General features: G+C 39.7%; 1 pseudogene; it reads left to right on the forward strand.

The window, feature by feature from the left end:
- Nucleotides 1-2,169: 2,169 nt before the first annotated feature.
- Nucleotides 2,170-2,241, forward strand: LOC122039252 (annotated as a pseudogene).
- Nucleotides 2,242-18,677: the final 16,436 nt, after the last annotated feature.

An 18,677-nucleotide genomic window follows, 5' to 3' on the forward strand; every position in this document is an offset into this window, starting at 1 on the left:
GGTGACTTCGAACGGTCATGCCATTCGGCACGGCCGTGTATTGTTCTTTCTCTGCACAAGCCACACGACCATGTGGAGTCGCACGGCTAGTGGCATTTCTTTCTCTGTTAGCTTCACATGATCGTGTGGGGTCACATGGCTGACTCTCTTACATTCGTAGTCCTCTGATGCCTCCACGCCCATGAAACGATCACGGCCAGCTCATGGAGGTTATGCACATCCTGAAAACAAAGATCCAATAATAAAAAAAACTTCATTGAACTAAATAGAACGACAAATTGATAACAAATTAAAACGAAAACCCTTGGGTTGCCTCCCAAGAAGCGCTTGTTTTAGGTCTTTAGCTCGACCCCATATCAGTTAGTGTGGACTAAACCCATGGAAGCATGGCTCTGCTCCTAGGGTTAATGCTCCAGTCTGCTCCTTCAGTTTCGCGCATGCAGGACAGATGTACTTCTCTTTTCTTGTTGGAGGCAACCTCTCTTGGAAATTGCATTCCTTAGCTTTGTGTATATTTGTTTTGCTTGAATTTTCTTGAGAAGAGGAGACGCAGTTAGGAGAATCAGATAAATCGAATTCCAACCTTTCTTTGCTGATCTTCAAGGATAACTTGTGATTTTTCACATCGATGAGGGCTCCAGCGGTTGCGAGGAATGGTCTTCCAAGGATGATTGGGATCTTGGGATCCTCCTCCATGTCCAGGACAATAAAATATGTGGGAATAATACATCCGCCTACCTCTACTGGAATGTCTTCCACTTTACCCATTGGGTATCTACATGAATAGTCAGCCAATTGTAGTGTCATAGGAGTAAGTTTGATGTTCTAGAGTCCTAGTTTCTTACATAATGAGTATGGAAGTAGGCTAACACTCGCTCCTAAGTCATAGAAAGCCTTTTGTATGAGCTGAGGGTCAATTTTACACGGTATAGAAAAACTTCTTGGATCTTAGAGCTTTGGGGGAATATCTGCCATGAGTAGAGTGTTGCACTTCTCTATCAATGCCACAGTCTCGAAGTTTCCCTTCTATCTTTTGTTAGATAGAACACCTTTTAAAAATTTGGCAAACTTCGGCATTTGGTACAGTGCGTCTATCAGAGGTACTTCAATGCAGATTTCTTTAATCTTCTTAAGGGATTGGTGGAACTCTTCATCCTTTTGGGATGTAATGAGTTTCTGGGGGAAAGGAATTGTCTGACTTTGTGGGGGAAGTGGAAGAGTCCCTTCGATCTTCTTGGTGATCTCCTCCCTATCCTTGTTTTGGACCAAATTAGGCATAAGAGGAGAGGGCTCTTCTTCTGAGTTAATTCCTTTCAGAGCAGTTATTTGGGAGTCTCCCAAAGTCCATCCGCTCCTCAGCTTAATGCAGTTGCAATGTTCCACCAGGTTTATGTCAAGCTTTCCCGAAAATGCTCCCAGTGCTCTTGAAAAAGACAGGGCTATCTAGGCAATTTGGCTTTCCTGTATCTTTTGATGCTTTTTAGAATTCTCCAATCTTTGATTCAAATGTTTAATTTCATTCTTCATCTCTTTTTGCTCCAAGAGAGCTTCTTCAAGCATCTTTTCGATTCTGGACAGTTGTGAAGGTTGCTGTTATTGATAAATCTGTTGTCCAGGTGGGTAGCTTTGTTGCCCAGGTTGCTAACTTTGTTCTGCTGGTCCTTGATCCTGATTGCCTCGGTAAGAAAAATTTGGGTGATTCCTCCACCCAGGGTTGTATGTGTTAGAGTAGGGATTGTTTTTCTTTTGGTTATAACTGACTATCGCATCGCATTGCTCAAGTTGGTTTATTTATGCTTGTATTGGTCCTAGGGGGCAAGTATCTTGAGCATGTTCCAAACTTCCGCAAATTTCACAAACACATACTATTGCATTGGCTGTGTTGTTCCCCATGGTCTCAAGCCTCTTGGTCAGAACATCCAACTTTGCAGACATGAGAGAGACTGCATATATGTCGAATTTTCCTAATACTTTTATTGGATTCCCAGAGAAAGAACCTCCAGATTGTTCAGCTGCCCACTAATGGTGGTTCTATGCCACATTTTCTATGATCTCTTCAGCTTAATCAAGGCTCTTGTTCATTAACACCTCTCCTGCTGCAGAACCGAGGGCATCTTCGTGTGATAGTTGATTCCATTGTAGAATGTGTGTAGCACCAACCACTTCTCGAGGCCATGATGGGGGCACTGTCTCAGCATACTCTTAAAAATGTCCCATGCTTCGAATAGTGATTCTGAGTCTATCTATTTGAAGCTTGCAATTAAATTCCTCATGTGTACAGTTTTACTCAGCGGGTAAAATTTGTCCAAAAATTTCTACTCACACTGATCCCAAGATGTTATGCTGTTTGCCAGTAGAGAATTAAGCCACTGCTTGGCTCTGTTTTTCAGGGAAAATCTAAAAAGGAGTAGCCTTAATATTTTTGGAGGGACCCTGTTTACTTTCATAGTATTACAGATCTCATAGAAAAGCTCCAAGTGATGATTTGGATCATTGTCCGGTCCTCCTTCAAATTGCTTTTGCTGGACCATGTGGATTACTATAGGCTTCATTTCAAAATTGTTCGCTTCAATTAGTGGTTGAGTGATGCTAGACCGAAGCCCTCGCGCATAAGGTGCTGCGTAATCCTTCAAAAGTTTGTCAGTCATTTCAAAAGTTTCTTGTTTTACTTGGAGTTTCTGCAAGTTTCTTCTCCTCAAGAAAGTTCTATCAATTTCTGGATCGAACGGCAGAAATTCTCCTGAAAGATTAGCTCTTCACATGCAAGAACAAGATATTGAATAATCCAAGTGCAAAATAAAAAGTTAAAATATATTTTTAATATTTTTTTATGTTAATAAAAATGTAGAAAGTAAAGTGAAATAAAGAAAAATAAAGTCTAGTCTACTCTAATATGATTTTCACTAATGTTATAGACGCAATCCCCGACAAAGACGCCAAAAACTTATTACGGTTCCGCAAGTGCACGGATACACCGTCAGTAATAAAAGATCATCGATCCCACGAGGACTAGTTATAAGCACTAGTGATTGTTCACGTAGAATTAGCTAAACTACTGATGGTTGTAAGTTAACTATTTTCTAAGAGGAAAGGGAATGGGGAAGTAGACGTGAGAACTAGCAAAAGAGAGAAAGGTTAACTTGGCTTAGGAAGAGTTCTAGGAGTCCGGTTTCGTTGTGGTGGAACCTGATGTATCATGTTCAATTTTTTCCTCATTGTCAATCAACATGCATTCGCCGAAAGTTAATGCTGCTATCCTTAAGCACTAAACAGAGAAGATCCCTGTGAAATCCTGTTACGGTTAACCCCTATCACTAGGGTGCCTTGGTAGATTACAAGAATACAAATTCAATCGGTATCCTTAAGGATAGAGATAGGGGTTTGGTTCAGTCACTTACTTCCTTATGGAGAAGTTGCCACTCCTTTCAAGGGAGTATCCTAGATGTCTGTGAATGGGTTACCCCTGTCACTAGGGCCTCTCGGGTATATGATCTAAGATCCTCCCTTTACGAAATTAGCAATTCCTACAAAATCGACCAATTTGACGAGAAAACCTCAGCGAGTCTCATGCATATCAAATAGAAACAAAGCAAGCGAAATCATCCAATAAGTAAAGGCATAAACATGAGTTTTACATCAAACCCTATCCACAACTACTCCCTGATCCTAGAACAAGGGATCTACTCCATAGACGTCGGAGAAAAACCCAAAGACATAATAAAAGTAAGCATACAATCCTCAAACGAGAAGAGAGAAAGAGAAAAGATGCTTATCCAATAACGTCGAGTGATCTTCGGGTCCAATCCTTTGCTTTTGGAGTTGATGTGATGATGACGATGATCTCAGTAGTCTGGGATAGCGTGGAACGACATCAAGGTAAATCCTTTCTGACGGCTCACCTCCTCCCCTGGAGAAGAAGAGCTAAAAGCCTTTATATAGGCTAGGGCACGGACGTCACACGACCCGTGCCATGGTCGTGCAAAATCCGCACGACCAAACTCTTCTTGTCTTAAGAAAAAGTGGCACGGTCGTGCCACGTTTGCATGGTTGTGTCTTGCTTTGGCTCAGGCCGTACTGCACGACTGTGTGAGGTTCATACGGCCGTGTGGATCTTGGCTGCGGGTAGTGAGGCACGACCGTGCAAGATTGCACAGCCGTGCTCTTCTCTCTCTTGATGAATGACCACATGACCATGCAGGGTTGCACGACCGTGCTCTGCTCTCTGTCTGGAATCGCCACACGGCCATGCAGGGGTGCACGGCCGTGCTCTGCTTTGCTTAGGTGCATCGACAATCACCGTTTTCACTCCAAAAGTTGTCTCTGTCAACAAAAAACCAAACAAAAAGCAGATCTCTGACAAAAGAGTAATAAATACTGAATAAACGATAAGAGAGATGATCGTGCAAAGAATATATACAAATAAAGCATGTGAATGTGCGTTAAAACATGCATAAACGATCATAATATCTATGCACATCACACCCCCAGACTTGAACCTTTCCGTGTCCTTAAGCAAACCTCTACAATCTATGTTCATGAGTTCCTATAGTGTATCATAATCCCTAGTGTACTCACCTAACTTTATCAACTACTTTCATTGACAAACATGATTGTGGAGTAACCTAAGTATGGCCTAAGCATAAGTTCTTTGTGCTCGGTGCAATAAGTAACTCAAACTCTTCAAGTTTCAATTTTTTGTCCTAGTTAAGTTGTCATACAATTGAATTCCTAATGTTCCCGGTGATAGGCACTTACCTACCACACACTTGGTTCGTTTTCCTTAAATCACACAAGGTCTCAAAGGATACTGCTCGGAATCAAGAGAAACATAACATTTATTTCCCCAGTAACCTAACTCGGCACCAAAGGGATAAATTGTTAGTTTCCACTCACGACAACTATTTTTTTATCCCTTATTCAGCTCTTTTATTATTATTATTATTATTATTATTATTAATAATATTATTATTATTTTTAGTGCTATAGAGGTGTAGCACTAATCACAAATGCCAGATGTGTATGTTGTGATTTAGATTTTTCCAAATGAGTTTCCATGATTCAAGGTCATCCAGTAACCAAAATGTAACTAAGGAATCCCCATGGGAACAAAAGTACTAAGAAGATTGGATGAAACATAACTATTTCAAAATATTTCTACTATTCAAGCTTAAGTACTTAAGTGAAGTGAAAGTAAGATCCTTAAGGATAGGCCAAGACTTATACTAAACTCCGTACAATGCTTAGCTTATTTCATGCTACTAAAGATAGAGAAAGGAGGTACACCAAACATACTAACACTATTTCTACAACACATGAACTAAGAAAATACACGTGCTAGTCATTTTACTATTGGACAAGTCAGTAGAGGAAGTAGAGGGTTTGATGTTCTTAAATATGCCTCAAAACTATAAGTGGGAAAAGAAAGTGCAATTGAGATGCAAGTAGAAATATGAAACTAAAAGAAATAAAAATGAAATGCAAGCAAACTAAATAAATTTATAGAAAGAAAGAAAGAAAAGAAAAGGACTCGACACGACTCAGGTTGTGCAAACACAACACCCCCCCCAGACTTAGATTTTTCATCGTCCCGATGAAATCAAAATGACTGGGACGGGAAGCTTAGGATAAGACTCAACTACCCATCTCAAGTCCCTTACTTGTTTATGATACGAGAACAACTCATCAATACTACTCTGAAAATTCCTCATATACCACCTAAAATCCTCATTCCAAACCATTCTCTTCCTATGAGCATCCATGAATTCAAGCATTTGTATGAATAAATCTCTTTTACTCCTAAAATAGTCCTACAAGAGCTTAAATTGCTCGTCCTTCATGCAAAAATTTCTAGTAAACAATCTATTAGTTTGTTCCAAGCCATGATGAAGAGAGATAATAATAGGACAAAATTCGTGGAAATCAAATCACAAAATATCTCGACTAACCGAAGGCATATTTCTAGGAAGGGAGGTTGGAGGTGGGTTAATCTGTTGCTTTGTTAAAGTCAAACGCCAATTCTCCTTAACATGGATCGTGATCAAAGCCAGGTTGGGCAATCTAAGGGGAAAACTATCCTTAATCATAAGACTATACCCATATTCCTCTCGGGGAATCAAATGAGTGGTTAAAAAAAATTTAAATCCATTCGATAAACATCTTCAATCATTTCAAGACCACTCAGATCATACCCTAGTACTTCCGCAATATGAGTAAGCAATCCTCCTAAAATAATGGGGGCAGAGGAAGAAGCCTTCCCTAATGTTATCAAGTGCCTTAAAAATAAATAGCCAAAATTAATAGACACATTTTCTATCATTGCCCATAAACAATATAAGTCTGAAAGTCTTACAATTCCTTCTTTACCACCCCTTCCAAATATCATGCTCCTCATCATCATATGGACATATCAAAAAATTGGGTTAATGATACTAGTACCATTAGAAACATGTGGATTAAAGCAAGATCGCCCACCAATTTGCTCCCATAAATTTGATTTTTCAAAAGCAGGTAGGATTATGTAAGCTCCATCCCTAGGCAAATCATAGTATACATTAAAATTTTCAAGACTCCATTCATAGTCATCATTAAATAAATGAAATTTTAATTTTCCTCCTCCTTGAACATTATCAACAGTGATGGAGCTTAAAATTTTTAAAATGATACGAGGATAAGTTGGGTACTTCATGGTTATTACGTTAGTCCAACCTATTCTATCAAGCAACCAATCAATATCATTCCTAAACCCCAGTGCTTCCAAGGTTTCTTGGTCCATAAAACTAGTGCTCAAAATAGAACGTTTGGATAAAGAGTGATAACAATGCAATTGTTCATCACTAGAAAAAGTAATGCCGAAGTTGTTAGACATACCTTTGAAGCTTGCATTCCCCTTGTTTGAGACAACCAACAACTCTTTTCCGTTCCTTTGATGAGAGCTCTTGTCGATGATCTTTGACATCATGGATGACAGGAGAGGTAGATTTGAATGAGATGAATGTGGGAGATGGGTGGTAGGACTTGTGGAAACTTGTGGGAGGAAGGAAAGAGAAGGGGCGTATGAGGAAGGAGATGATGGTGACGGCACGACGGTGTAAGCCTCTGCTCACCCATGGCCTAATAGGAGTGGAATTGGGTCGGGTCGTGTAAGAATCCGCATGCCCTCCTCTTGATAGCTTGGCACGGATGTGTCAGTTGACATGGTCAGTTCTTTCCTCCTCTCGGCCACAATCGCACGACCGTGCCAAATCTGCACGGCCCGTGCCCTTTTCCCCTCTGGTGACTTCGAACGGTCATGCCATTCCGCACGACCGTGTATTGTTCATTCTCTGCACAAGTCACACGGTCGTGCGGAGTCGCATGACCAGTGGCATTTCTTCCTCTATTAGCTTCACACGGCCGTGTGGGGTCACACGGCCGTGTGGAGTCACACGGTCGACTCTCTTATGCGTGTAGTCCTCTGACGCCTCCACGCCCATGAAACGATCATGACCAGCTCGTGGAGGTTATACACATCCTAAAAATAAAGATCCAACAAAAAAAACATCATTGAACTAACTAGAACGATAAATTGACAACAAATTAAAACAAAAACCCTTGGGTTGCCTCCCAAGAAGCGCTTGTTTTAGGTCTTTAGCTCGACCCCATATCAATTAGTGTGGACTAAACCCATGGGAGCATGGCTCTCCTCATAGGGTTAATTCTCTAGTCTGCACCTTCAGTTTTGCGCGTGCAGGATAGATATACTTCTCTTTTCTTGTTGGAGGTGACCTCTCTTGGAAACTGCATTCCTCAGCTTTGTGTATATCGATCTTGCTAGAATTTCCTTAAGAAGAGGAGACGCAGTTAGGAGAATCAGATAAATTGAATTCCAACCTTTCTTTGTCGATATCCAAGGATAACTTCTGATTTTTCACATCGATGAGGCCTCCAGCGGTGGCGAGGAATGGTCTTCCAAGGATGATTGGATCTTGGGATCCTCCTCCATGTCCAGGACAATAAAATCTGGGGAATAATACATCTTCCTACCTCTACTGGACACCTTCCACTATACCCATTGGGTATCTACATGAATGGTCAGCTAATTGTAGTGCCATAGTAGTGATGTTCTAGAGTCCTAGTTTCTTACATAATGAGTATGTAAGTAGGCTAACACTCGCTCACAAGTCGCAGAAAGCCTTTTTTATGAGCTCAGGGCCAATTTTACACGGTATAGAAAAACTTCCTGGATCCTGGAGCTTTGGGGGAATATCTTCCATGAGTAGAGCGCTACACTTCTCTGTCAAGGCCACAGTCTCAAAGTTGCCCTTCTGTCTTTTGTAGATAAAATACCTTTTAAAAATTTGGCGAACTTCGACATTTGGTGAAGTGCGTCTATCAGAGGTATTTCAATGCAGATTTCTTTAATCTTCTTAAGGAATCAATGTAACTCTTCATCCTTTTGGGATGTAATTAGTTTATGGAGGAAAGAAATTGTCTGACTTTGTGGGGGAAGTCGAAGAGTCCCTTCGACCTTCTTGGTGATCTCCTCCCTATCCTTGTTCTGGACCAAATTAGACATAAGAGGAGAGGACTCTTCTTCTGAGTCAATTCCTTTCTGAGCAATCATTTGGGAGTCTCCCAAAGTCCGTCCGCTCCTCAGCTCAATGCGGTTGCAATGTTCCACCGGATTTATGTCGGGCTTTCCTGGAAATGCTCCCTATGCTCTTGAAAAGGACTGGGCTATATTTGGATGTCCTACATCTTTTGATGCTTTTCAGAATCCTCCAAACTTTGATTTAACTGCTTAATTTCATACTTCATCGCTTTTTGCTCCAAGAGAGCTTCTTCAAGTATCTTTTCAATTCAGGACAGTTGTGAAGGTTGCTGTTGTTGATAAATCTGTTGTCCAGGTGGGTAGCTTTGTTGCCCTGGTTGGTAACTTTGTTTTGCTGGTCCTTGATCCTGATTGCCCCGGTAAGAAAAATTTGGGTGGTTCCTCCACCCAGGGTTGTATGTGTTAGAATAGAGATTGTTTTTCTTTTGGTTATAACTAACTATCGCATCACATTGCTCGAGTTGGTTTATTTGTGCATGTATTGGTCCTAGGGGGCAAGTATCTTGAGCATGATCCGAACTTCCACAAATTTTGCTAACACACACTATTGCATTGGTTGTGTTGTTCCCCATGGTCTCAACCTTCTTGGTCAAAGCATCCAGGTTTGCAAACATGAGCGTGACTGCATCTACGTAGAATTTTCCTAATGCCTTTATTGGATTCCTAGAGAAAGAACCTCCAGATCGTTCAGCTGCTCACTGATGGTGGTTTTATGCCACATTTTCTATGATCTCTTCAGCTTCATTAAGGCTCTTGTTCATTAACGCCCCTCCTGCTGCAGAATTGAGGGGCACCTTCGTGTGATAGTTGATTCTAGTGTAGAACGTGTGTAGCACTTGTTGGTTGCTACTCGGAAAACCTAGAGGTTCCACTGTACAAAAATTTTGTACAAAGGTCTGAACCTTTTCCTAGCTACCATGTGTTCTTTTAAATTAAATTTTGGATCGCCTGCGGAACTTAACACGTTTGATCCAAAACTTAATCTATTTGTTTTTTTAGGTTTAGACTTGGATCTCCTACGGAACTTAACACGTTCGATCCAAATCACCTTAAGTTATTAATTCCATTAAATATTAATTTCCATAATTGGTTCCCAGTATTGACGTGGCGAGGCACATGACCTTCTTGGATATGGGAGCAACCACCACCGACTAGACAAAACCTTTTATGAAAATCTAATATTTAATTTCCTAAAATAACTTTAGGTTAACTGAAAGGAACAATCAAATCACAAGGAAAAATAAAACAAAAGAACACAACATCGAAAAAACATATTCGAAATACTAGAATCGTAAGCCTCTTGTATTTGGTATTATTTCCATAAATAACTAGTATGATGCGGAAAAGGAAAAACTACTAGTTATACCTTCTAGAAAGACCTCTTGATCTTCTACCGTATTCCTCTTCTAACCTCGGACGTTGTGTGGGCAACGATCTTCCGAGATGAGAAACCACCACTGAACCTTCTTCTCCTCCTAGCTAGGTTCGGCCAACACAAAGAAAGCTTCACCAAGGATGAAAGAAAAACACCAACCAAGCTCCAAGGGATGCAAGCTTTCTCTCCTCCTTCTTCTTCTTCTCCAAGTAGTATCCGGCCACCACAAAAGCTCCAAGGGAAGAGAGAGAGGTTCGGCCACCACAAAGAGGAAGAGGAAAAGAGAGGATGGCCGGCCACACCAAGGAATAAGAGAGGGAGAGAAATAATAGAGGTTGTTCCCATGAAGACACCTCCACCCCTTCTTTTATATTCCTTAGCCTTGGTAAATTAGGAAATTTAATTACAATAAAATTTCTTTAATTTCCTTGACATGATTTAATTGAGAAAAATAAAATAAAATTTCCCAATTAAAATCTTAATGGCCGGCCACATCAAAAAGAAGCAAATTAGACAAGTTTCAATCAACAAATTAAAACTTCCTAATTTGTTTCTGGAAATTTTAAAAATAAAATTTCTCTTCAAAAATCCCTTCATGGTTGATAAAAAGAAATTTCTATAATTTTAATTTTTCAACATGTGAATAATTTTTTTAAAGAGAAAATAAAATATCTCTTCAATTTACAAATAAGGAAAGAGATTTAATATCTTTCTTTAATCTTTTGTAGATCCTTTTTAAGAGAGATATTTTAATTTTAATTCTCTTTAATAAATTATATCTTCCACATAATAAAAATTAAAATTAAAATTATTTTTAATTTAATTATGGCCGGTCCCTTCTAGCTTGGGTTCAAGCTAGGGCCGGCCACCCTAAACCATGCTTAGGCCGGCCCTAACTTGATTCCAAGCTACCTTGGCCGACCCCCTTTAGGTGGGTATAAGGTGGGTATAGGTGGGTATAGTACTCTATAAATAAGAGGCTACGATAGGGACTGAGAGGAGGAATTGGTTTTTGTCTCCCGATAAAATTAAGCATCCCGTGTTCACCCCGAACACACAACTTAATTTTATCAATAATAATTCATTCCACTAGAGAACTATTATTGAACTACCGCACCAATCCCAAATTACATTTTTGGGCTCCTTCTTATTATGAGTGTGTTAGTCTCTCTGTGTTTAAGATATCGAATGTCCACTAATTAAGTGAGTTACTGACAACTCATTTAATTAATATCTTAGTCCAAGAGTAGTACCACTCAACCTTATCGTCATGTCGGACTAAATCCACCTGCAGGGTTTAACATGACAATCCTTATGAACTCCTCTTGGGGACATTATCAACCTAGTATCTCTAGGACACAGTTTCCTTCTATAATCAACAACACACACTATAAGTGATATCATTTCCCAACTTATCGGGTTTATTGATTCATCGAACTAAATCTCACCCATTGATAAATTAAAGAAATAAATATCAAATATATGTGCTTGTTATTATATTAGGATTAAGAGCACACACTTTCATAATAACTGAGGTCTTTGTTCCTTTATAAAGTCAGTATAAAAGAAACGACCTCAAATGGTCCTACTCAATACACTCTGAGTGTACTAGTGTAATTATATAGTCAAGATAAACTAATACCTAATCACACTACGACCTTCTAATGGTTTGTTCCTTTCCATTTTGGTCGTGAGCTACTGTTTATAATTTATAAGGTACTGATAACATCATCTTCTTCATGTGACACCACATACTATGTTATCTACAATATAAATTAATTGAACAACTATAAACAAATGTAGATAATTTGACCAAATGTGATTCTTTATAAATGTTTACAAAAGCTTAGGCTTTCAGTATACATTTATAAGGTGCTGGAATTTGCTGTCGTTAAGGGCTGTTGGCTGCTAGAATTCTTCATTGTTCAGATCAGATGAAATCAAGATCGATAACCAATCAAGCAACAATCCTAATCAACAACCGAAGCTTACCTCCAAGATCCGGCTAGGGCACAACACTGTGTCGTCTTCGGCATTGTCGAGCAGAAACACAAGAAGGACTCGACATTGTTTGCTCCTGTCCGAAACCAAACCCGAGCAGAGACACACTGGCGAGAGACCAAAACTAGCGCACAACACAAAAAGGAGGGATGACACCGACTTGTTCCGGTGGTTGGCGCTAGGGCTGAAGAGCGATCGACGCTAGGCGGTGGCGCTCGGGTGGCTGGTGGCTAGGGCACAGGGAAGGGGGCCGGCGCTAGGGCACGCTGCTAGCCACCACCAATGTCGGTGACTGGTGCTGGACCTGGTGGCCGACTCTCGCCCTCATCTTGTCGTTGCAACATGTCATCGAGTAGAAGGCGGTGGTGTGCAGCGGTGAAGAGGCTAAGGCAGAGATCAAGTGAGGGAAGAGGAAAAAGCTTCGGCGCCACACAGAGGAGAAGAGGAGACTTCGAGTTGGGGAGATTCGGCGGATGGTTTGGGAAAGAAGAAATGACAATGTAGGGGCGGAAGGCACGGGTCGGTTGCAGTAACGGGAAAGGAGAGGAAAAGTAAAAGAAAAAGAATATTAAAATTCAACTTTTCCTCATTTAAATGGGGTATCCTAAACAGGCTTTCCTGACCCCCGTTTTTATCCCCGTTAACTCATCCATACGATCTCTGAAAAATTCCCAAAAATTCTGAAAAATTTCCTTATCATTATTCGCCATTATTGGATATTTTAAACTTCGCATGCAAGAACAAGATATTGAATAATCCAAGTGTAAAATAAAGAGTTAAAATATATTTTTAATATTTTTTTATGTTAATAAAAATGTAGAAAGTAAAGTGAAATAAAGAAAAATAAAGTCTAGTCTAATCCAATATGATTTTCACTAATGTTATAGACGCAGTCCCGAGCAACGACGCTAAAAACTTGTTACACTTCCTCAAGTGGATAGATACGTCGTCAGTAATAAAAGATTATCGATCCCACGAGGACTGGTTATAAGCACTAGTGATTGTTCACATAGAATTAGCTAAACTACCGATGATTGTAAGTTAACTATTTCCTAAGAGGAAAGGGAATGGGGAAGTAGACGTGAGAACTAGCAAAAGAGAGAAAGGTTAACTTGGCTTGGGAAGAGTTCTAGGAGTTCGGTTTCGTTGTGGTGGAACCTGATGTATCATGTTCAGTTTTTTCCTCATTGTCAATCAACATGCATTCGTCGAAAGTTAAAGCTGCTATCCTTAAGCACTAAATAGAGAAGATCCCTGTGAAATCCTATTACGGCTAACCCCTGTCACTAGGGCACCTCGGTAGATCACAAGAATACAAATCCAATCAGTATCATTAAGGATAGAGATATTGGTTTGGTTCGGTCTCTTACTTCCTTATGGAGAAGTTGTAACACCCATAGGGTACTTAGCAAGATTTTAGATATTTTTATCATGAATAAAAATAGGCCTTATGTGTAAATTTGCAAAAATAATAAAAATAGAACCAAAAAGAGATGACCAAGGTTTGAACCTTGGATCTCTTACTAGATACATGTATGTGTTAACCAATAGACCAAGAGAAGATATTGGTAGAGAGAGAAGTGACAATATAGTTAAGAGTAAGAAAAGAGCTTCTTTCATTTAGAAGGAGAAGTTAGAGTTGCCTTCTTCCTCTCAAAAGAAAAGAGGATTCTTGCTTACTCTTTTCATTAAAGGAGAAGTAAAGGAAAAGAGAAGGAAAAACCCATTTTTCCTTCCTCTTCTCATTTAGAATAAAAGGAGAAAATAATGGAAAATCTCCATTTTGCTCCCTTCCTCCTCTCCACCGTGACCAAGAACTCCTTCCCCCTCACCATTGCCGAGCCAAGCAAGAAGTTCCTCTCTAGGAAGGCTCCACAAGCAAGGTCTCTTCCCTAAGAAAATCAAGCGAGGATGTGAGTATCCCCTCATTGCAGTACAAGTAGTTTTCGGTTTTCTTCGTACGTAAACGTTATTGAAACCTTAGAGATTTCCTTTGCATGTTTCGGCCAAGTTAGATTGGTGGTCATTTAGGTTAACAAGTTTACAAGCTATGCTTCATGTCAAAAAAAAAAAAAAAGTCTAGAACCTCACTTTTAAAGTTTCGGCCAAGATAAAAAAAAAAAGGTTTGGATCCAAGTTTTTTTGGTAACAAGCTTGCCTATGTTTCTTCATGATATAGGATCTTTTATATGTTGTTGGCTAAGCTTAATACTCCATATGATATTAAAAAAATTTAAGAACCCTAACCTAATGTTTCGGCCAAGATGAGTTATAGGGTTTAGGGCAAGGCTTTAAAAAGGAAACTTATTGTTTATGCTCCTAAACTTGTTAAACTTTCTTATATGTGGATAGCTTAGGTTTTCCATGCTCCATGTTGTATAAAGTTTGGAGAAAGTTATCTTCACGTTTCGGCCAAGGATAAGAATGTAATTTAGGGCAAAGTTTTGTTAATGATAACATGTTGTTTATGCTCCTTCATGATGTATGAATCCTTGTGTATTGGTAGCCTAGATTTTTATGCTTCATGTTGTATGAAAAATATGGAAACCCTAGTCACATGTTTCGGCCAAGAATAGGAATGAAGTTTAGAGTAAGATTTTTTTTTATGATAACATGCTTGGTTATGCTCCTTCATGATGTATGAACCCTTGTGTATTGGTAGCTTAGATTTTTATGCTTCATGTTGTATGAAAAATATGAAAAGGCTAGTTGCAAGTTTCGGCCAAGAGAATATAGGAGGCATAGGGCTAAAATTTAGAGCCTAAACATGCTTGTTTATGTTCATTCATGAAGTATGATACCTTGTACGTAGTTGTAACGACCACTCTTCTTACTACTACTACTCTCTAAGAGTGACTGTTACTAAGCTACTAACTCTACTTAACCAGTATGATTAAAAACTACATGGAAACCCTACCGAAAAATTTCGGCAGAGTCTCCCCTCTACCGATGACCTTAAACTGATATACAAACACTATATACACAGCCACAGGCGGCTGGAACAGATAACAAACTCTCACGCAGTTATATAAGTGTCAAAACCAAAAGAAAACAATACCACAAATCATCACACAAGAACACAATTCATCTACTATGTCCTAATCACATCAAAATAACATATACTGTCTCAAATGTTAGTTAGAGCCCTAAAGCCAATCATTTGATGATTGTATGGACTCATGTATATCATATTCTTGTATATTAATAAAGGCATTTGTTTGGTTATTATACTTATTTATATTAGTGCCAAATAGACTAAGTATAATAGCGTCCTTGAGTAGAAAGGTTCATACCTATATCAATCGATTAGTTGAATCGATAGTGAGATGATATAGGGAACACTACTCTAAATCATTCCTAGTCGAGTATTAGCATTCAGGGACAATGTTAATACAATAAGACTAGCATGTAGGTCAGCTCGATGACTTGATCTCACAAGTCATGGATATAGAGATATCAAGCTGACACATGGGTATGCATTAGAGAATGTATACTGAATGACCCACCATGAGAAAGTATCATGGATCGTTATATGAGTGTCATATACTTTCTCATGTGGCTATTAGTATGACTATTAGTCCTTTGACCTGAAGTCACCATGGATCCCTACATAAGGAGTTATGTACTTTAGTTTCGTCAAACGTCACCCGTAACAGGGTGGACTATAAAGGCGATTACTGGGTATGTAACAAATTATGCAGAGGGATGTGAGTGATGTAGATGGGATCTATCCCTCCCATATGACGGGAGCGACATCAATATTCTTGATAGAGTTAGACCACGAAGTGCATGGCCATGCCCAAATGAGTCAACATGAGATGTTGAGCTCATTTGATCGAGTGAGTCTACTTGGAGTTCAAGATTTAGATTGATTAGAGGATGACACGGTCTATGCCTCATATTGATCAATCTAGATGTCTAGGATAGAAGGACACTTGTCATTATTTTTTGTGAGGAGTCACAATTGGTAGTCACAAGGTGATGTCGGATCTCGACATTCTTGTAACTTGGGTAGTAATGATGTGTTGCTAGATACCGCTCATTACTTATGCTCCTAAATGGGTTTAGGGCATTGCCAACGTTACAAGAACCTATAGGGTCACACACTTAGGACAATTAGATGGAGATTAGGTTCATATGATGAACCAAGAGGATTAGATTCATTTGATGAATCAAATTGGATTAAGAGTAATCCTAATTGGGCTAACTTGAGTTCGACTCAAGTTGATTCATGTGTTCAATGAGTCTAATTTAGATTTTGACTCATTGAATCAATTTAATTTAATGAATTAGATTCATTATATTAAGTTGGCTCGAATCAAATGGTTAGATTAGATCAACCATGGTTGAGATTGAGTCAAGTTTGACTTGACTTGAGAAGGAAGACCAAAGGTCAATTTTGACTTGACCTTTTGCCACCTCATTGGTGAGTTGGCATTAGGTGGACCAATAATGATGTTCCACATCATCATGGGTGCCACCTCATGGAAGTTACAAAGCCACTCTCTTAATGGTTTCATATTAATTGCAATTAATGCAATTAATTTGGGTGTTTTCACAAGGGAGGTGGCCGGCCACTTTGTGATTAGTGTGAATTCATTTTCATTCAAGTGTGGTTTTTCTTCCTCCTTCTTCCTCTCAAGCTCTCCCTCTCCCTCTCTTCCTTGCCTTGGCCGAATCTCACCAAGGTGCTAGCACACCTTTGTGTGAGATTTTCTCCACCTACGTGTCCGTGTGGATACATCTAGAGGACCGACGCTTGACGGTCTAGAGATCCGGCAACACATTGGACGAACGGGAAAGCGAAAGGCACGCAACAAGGGTAAAATTCTTAACATGTAGATCTAGGAGTAGATCTAAAAGGTTTTTCCAAATTCGTACTCGTATTCTCTTCGGTTTTTTCTTGCACGAGATCCTTGGCTTTGGGTGACTCAGGGTTTCCGCGATGCGAAAAGCGGTTTTCGCGGCCCGAAGAACCCAACAGTGGTATCAGAGCCACGTGCAAGGCTTATACGAATTTGTTTTTGGTTTTATGAAAACTAAAACTTTCTGTAATTTTCTGTAAAAATTGAGTTTTTAGAGTTTTTATGAGTAATTTTTCCGTAGAAGCGAAGCACAAGTGTCTCGGCACTTGTAGGCTTCGGCTACCGGAAAGTTTTCTTTTAAACGGCTTCGTTTTGCCCCAAATCCGTTTGGGACAGCGGGGTCGGGTGCCATTAGATCGCAAAGGAGCAACTCACGATAGTTAGATCGTGGGTAGGGGTACTGCCCCTAACCCCGCAAGGGGATTTGCTCCGCGATTGCACCCGAAATCGCTAAAAACGAACCCGCCGGGAAGATTTTTTCCGAAACGGCAATGTCTCGGCCCAAATCATTTTGGGACAGCGGGTTTAGGCGCTGTTGGATCGCAAAGGAACCCTCGCGATGGTTAGATCGCGGGTAGGGGCGCTGCCCCTGGGCCCCGCAAGGGGATCCGTTCCGCGATTGCGCCCGAAACCGCTAAACGGGACCGCCGGGAAATTTTACTCGTAAAAATTTTAAAAATTAATTTTAAAATTATAGAAAATTATGAAAAATATATAATTTTGAATTATATATTAAATTTGTGATAGTCATGGCCCAAAGACCCAATTTGATTGGACAATGTGTTGTAATTCATAATACGGCCTGCGTGCCGTTATGTGATGTGCGTGCTTGTAATTTTATTTTATTTTCGCGACCTGCGTGTCGTGCCTCTCTCTTATATTCTGGTTGTAAATTAGATTTAGACTCGAATGTAACTCGAGTTTCAAATTGTAATGTACAAATTGGAGCGGTGGAGGGTCCACACGAGACGAAGTTCCGAGGCGGGCGCGAGCAACACAAGGTGGTCAAAGGGAGGAGCTTGGAGAAGCTGTTGACCCTAGGTTGACCATTCGATCTTCTCATTGGCTTGAGAAGATCGTAGTAGGGCCATGACTAAATCACAAATAAATTAATTAGTTAATTACTTATGTATATGATGCATGTTTAATAAGTGATTAATTAATTAGTGCCTTACGATTAGATTAGATCTAAGTCGTGCACATGATGCACCCTTGCGATTAGATTAGATCTAAGTCGTGCACATGATGCACCCTTGCGATTAGATTAGATCTAAGTCATGCACAAGATGCATCCTTTTTCGATTAGATTAGATCTAGATCGAACCAACTCTAAATGCCTAACCGTGCCGTGATACCTATCACTACCTCGATCACATGTATTGTTGAATCTGCCAAAGCAGAGCAATACATATTATCTTGGTAGGGTACGGAGGGACAATCTTGGTCCCGCCTATCAACGCATGGGTGAATACAAACTCAATTAGATTGAGTTACTCGGTTGGATCGAGTCAACTATAGGCATTCTTCCAATAGTTGGAAAGATAGATCAAAATCACATCTATATTAACTCTCGGGCGTATTAGCCAAAGCTAACTCGAGTTTTAATATAAATGCAGATATTGATTTTATAAACAAGAGTTACATAGAGATGTAATTGGTAATCGTTACCTATCGATCATACTAAGCCTTGGGCGTATTAGCCAAAGCTAACTCAAGGGTTAGTATGATATGGATCTTGTCCCACAAGAATTATAGAATTCAGTGGGAGCATCATTTAATTAAAGGCCTAATTAAATGATTTTTAAAGAATATGATATTTATTTCTGCAAATTTTCTGTTGTAGATA

This window comes from Zingiber officinale, chromosome 1A (assembly GCF_018446385.1).
Source record: "Zingiber officinale cultivar Zhangliang chromosome 1A, Zo_v1.1, whole genome shotgun sequence".
Taxonomy (NCBI): Eukaryota; Viridiplantae; Streptophyta; class Magnoliopsida; order Zingiberales; family Zingiberaceae; genus Zingiber; species Zingiber officinale.